Raw genomic sequence first — 4508 nt, 5'->3', positions numbered from 1 at the left:
GATTTGGAAGTAGAAGAATCTGAAAACATAGCAGAATAGAATAAGCAGCAGCGGACATTATCCGATTATGCCAGACCTTCAGTATTGGCGACATAATCAAGCATTGTGCGTCCCCCGATTATAGCTCAGAACTTCAAGCTGAAGCCGGCATTCATCCACATGTTGCAGCAATCCGCACAGTTTAATGGTTTGGTCGATGAGGATCTGGACAGTTCTATAGAGACCTTTCTTAAGATGTGTGATATGCTGAAGATAAATGGGGTGATGGATGATGCCATCAAGTTGAAAGCCTTCCCATTTTCCCTAAAGGGGAGAGTGAAGCAGTGACTACACTCATTACCTAAAGCCTCAATTACTACATGGGAGGAGATGGTAGAAGCTTTTCATTCCCGATATTTCCCTCTCGGAAAATCCACAAAGCTTAGGAATGAGATCTTGTCCTTTGTACAGTTGGAATTGGAGTCTCTATTTGAGATGTGGGAAAGGTTCAAGGAGCTCCCGAGAAAGTGCCAGCAACACGGATTCCCGGAGTGGATGATTGTTCAGACCTTTTACAATGGTCTGAATTCGAGTACAAGGCAACTCTTGGATGCTGCAGCAGGAGGTACCTTAGGTAGCAAAACCCCCGGTGAGGCCTCGTCAATTAATTGAAGAAATAGGGTTAAACAGCTACCAATGGAATGCCAGGGAGAAGAAAAAGGTGGCCGGCCTCCATGAGATAGATGCAATAACATCATTGGTGGCTCAAGTGGAATCATTGAGTAAGAAGTTAGATCTCCTAATTTCGAATAAAATGACGGTCGTGACTACTTGCACTTGGTGTAGTGGAGGACATGCTCCCGCTGATTGCCCGATCTCTATTGGTGATGTATCTTCAGTTGAGAATGTCAATTTTGTGGGTAATGGCATGAGGAATCAAGGAAACCCATATAGCAATACCTACAATCCCGATTAGAAGAGTCATCCCAATTTCTTGTGGAGCAACCAAGGTCCACAAAAGGCCATAGGGCCACCGGGTTTCCAACAATAAGCCCCAAACATGGAGAACCGAGTTTCAGGTTTGGAGACCCAAATGAACGATTTAGAGAAGGCCTTAAATATGTTTGTGCAATCATCTGATATAAGATTCCAATCAGTTGAGGCTACACTTCGCAACCACACTGCCTCTTTGCATAATCTTGAAAATCAAGTAGGGCAGATTGCGAAGTCCTTATTGAAAAGGCCAAAAGGAACCTTGCCGAGTAACACCGAGACCAACCCTAGAGAGCATGTGAAATCGATCACTTTGAGAAGTGGTCGTGAGGTTGATGGTAAGCTTCCGAGTGAGAAGCCAAATGAGCACGCACCCGAGGTTATAGAGGTTGAGAAGGGAGTAAGTAAAGAGAAGGAGGTGGCACCCCCACCTTTCAAGCCAAGAATCCCTTATTCCTCTAGACTGAAGAATAACCAAGGGGATGAACAATACAAGAAGTTCCTAAGTTTGTTCAAACAACTCTATATCAATATTCCTTTTGTTGAGGCATTGGCTCAAATGCCTAAGTATGCAAAATTCTTGAAAGACTTGTTGACCAACAAGAGGAAGTTAGAGGAGTGTGCTTCAGTTATTTTAGATGCATCTTGCTCGGCGGTTTTGCAAAAGAACATGCCAAACAAGAAGAAAGACCCGGGAAGCTTCATTATTCTGTGTAATATTGGCAATCTAGGTGAAGAAATAGCATGGGCGGACTTAGGGGCCAGTATCAACATCATGCCATACACCTTCTTTCAAAAGCTAGGCTTGGGCGAGCCTAGGCCTACTCGGATGACTTTGCAATTGGTGGATCAAACGGTGAGACATCAGAGGGGCATAATCGAAGACGTGCTTGTAAAAATGGACAAGTACATTTTTCCAGTTGACTTTGTAGTGCTAGACATCGATGAGGATGCGGATGTACCCTTGATACTTGGGAGGTCATTCTTGCGGACTTCGAAAGCCTTGATTGACATGGACGGCATAGAGCAAACATTGAGAGTCGGAGATAACAAGCTCACATATCACCTTGCTGAATCCATGCGGAATTCTCTTAATTTAGATAATACTTTGTATTTTCTAGACGTTACTGATGAGATTGTTGATGAATACATGCAGGAAATGTTCAATCCGGATCCATACGAAGGCTTGTTCGACCAAGAGGATAATGAAGAAGTAATGATGCTTGGTTCGACGGAAGAACTACCATCTATCCCGGGGATCTTGAAGAAGGTGATCAGAAATTGAAGAGGGCTAGGAGACGCCACCGGAAATGCTCCAAGGCTGTTGGAGACGTGCGTAAACCGAAGAAGTTGGATGAACCATTGTTAGGCGGTCCCAAGCCCAATAATTCACCATCTACCCTCAGGAGATTTTGCTTATCATGCTTCCAAGCCATGGGTAAAAGGGCAACTTTCATCTATGAGCCCCCGTGCGGTAAGACAAGGTATGTCAGGCTAAGTGACGTTAAACAAGCGCTTCTTGGGAGGCAACCCAAGTGTTTACTATTTTTGTAGTTTAGTAGTTTAGTGTGTGCATGAATAATGTGTTGAGTGTTGGTGTCTTGATTTTTATATACTTGTGCTGCGATGTTATTGTGGGTTTTAAATTATCATCGTATGTTTTCACATGGATTTGGAGAAGTTGGGTCATTTGAGCTATTTCTCATGTTTTTCACTAGTAAAATTTGCATATTAGGGTAGGCTCTAAGTGTGTAAACATGTTCTGGAATTTTCTGCAGAGCCTGTAGAATTTTCTAAGACATCCAGAGAAAACACACGGGCGTGTGGAATTTCCGCGCTCCAGTGAATTTGCATTATGAGCTCATCCAGAGAAGGCACAGGGGCGTGGAATCGCCCCAGTGGGCGACCATGCGATTCTCACACGCCCGTGGGTAATTTCCGCATGGACGTGTGAATTCCTGTAGAGATTGGAAGATTAAACCGAAAGCACACAAGGGCGTGGACTCACCCCTGTGGGCGACCTTGTGAAAATTGCACATGCATGGGTAATTTCCGCACGCCCGTGCGAATCTCTGCAGAGGAGCTCTCTCCATCCCGAGAAGACACAGGGGCGTGCGCTTGCCCTTGTGAGTTCGGCCTGTGAATGTCCACGCCCGTGTGGAATTTCCGCACAGGCGTGCGGAACACTTAGCAAATTTTTTTGGTTGTCCAGAGATGCCACAGGGGCGTGCGGTTGCCCCTGTGGGTCGAGCACAAGGGCGTGGGTATTCCCCTACACACCCGTGTATTTGCGTTCAGAGGTAGTGAGTGTTTTCCCGAGAGCGCACAGGGGCGTGCATATGCCCCTGTGAAGTTTTTTATATGGAGATGCACAGGCGTGGGTAATTTTCGCACGCCCATGTGGTTGCGCAGAATTCCAAGAGATGCGAGTTTTTCTTTAAAATCCTTGCGAATTCTCTTCCTCTTCATCTTCAACCACCCAAAAAAACCACTCCTGATCAATTCCCCAGCCTTTCACCGCTGTTTTGGATGATTTGTTTTCACATTCCGCGCCGATTTTTGAAGTTTACACATCTATTTCATCGGTAAACCTTTTCATCCTCTTTTCTTTGTCAACTCTTGTTTTTAGCGGATTGAATATCGTAAAGTGCATGAATTTTTATGTTATAACATTTTATGCATGTTTAGAAAGTGTCTAGATGCATTTTTAAGTTGAATTTTTTAGAATTGTTGCGCAACCGTGCGATTTTCACACCCTGCAGATCCACACGGGCGTGGGTAATTTCCACAGGCCCGTGTGGCATTCTGCAGTATGCTGTTTCTGAGATTCTTTGACCGTTCCTTCATCTTTTATCACAGTTATGGCATCGCGCTTGAAGAAGCAAGAGGGTAAGAATCGCAGAGAGACCTCACCTGAGTTAGCACATATCGAATTCTCAAATCCCGAGCATCAGGCTCGATTTGAGCGGCTATCGAGACTCAAGATTGGGCAGTCCCGGTTCCTGGACCTGAGTGCATTTAGTGAGGTCCAGCGAGGTGATGAGCTGGCTAGTGAGATTGACACATTGATGACCGCGGGAAGCTGGAGGAGATTGCTTTCAATACGAGAGCCAGTCTACCGGCTACTGACACCAGAGGTTCTGGCGTCCTTTGAGTTCTAGCAGCCATATGGAAGGTTTGACGTCATTGATGTCATACAGTTCAGAGCATTCGGACATCAGTTCGCCATGAGTGTCACTAAGTTTTCAGTGCGCATGGGCTTATATGATGAGGCTTACATAGACATCGAGGAGTATAGACACTTGCCGATAGATTACCCTAGTACCTTGACCCCACAACAAGCTTACCAGGCCTTGTGCGGACAAGGACAGTATGAACCGGGAGTGTCCATGGCCTCATGTTTGTCCCGGCTGAGCTACAGGTACTTATTCGCCGTTCTTAGCAGATCTATAGATGGTCGAGGGGGCAATACGGGTGTTTTGAGTCAGTAGGGGTTACTTTACTTGTATTCCATGGTCCGGACCGTTCCGATCCAC

At 45.6% G+C, this 4508-nt stretch overlaps 1 non-coding gene across 1 annotated transcript; it reads right to left on the bottom strand.

Moving 5' to 3' along the window:
• Window positions 1–417: 417 nt before the first annotated feature.
• LOC120272859 lies at window positions 418–524 on the bottom strand. Its single transcript, XR_005540393.1, has one exon. It is a non-coding gene; the product is annotated as a small nucleolar RNA R71 (small nucleolar RNA).
• Window positions 525–4508: the final 3984 nt, after the last annotated feature.

The sequence above is a fragment of the Dioscorea cayenensis genome, chromosome 11 (genome assembly GCF_009730915.1).
Source record: "Dioscorea cayenensis subsp. rotundata cultivar TDr96_F1 chromosome 11, TDr96_F1_v2_PseudoChromosome.rev07_lg8_w22 25.fasta, whole genome shotgun sequence".
Classification (NCBI taxonomy): domain Eukaryota; kingdom Viridiplantae; phylum Streptophyta; class Magnoliopsida; order Dioscoreales; family Dioscoreaceae; genus Dioscorea; species Dioscorea cayenensis.
Note: the sequence above shows the minus strand (reverse complement) of the source record. Positions and strands in the feature narration are given on the sequence as shown.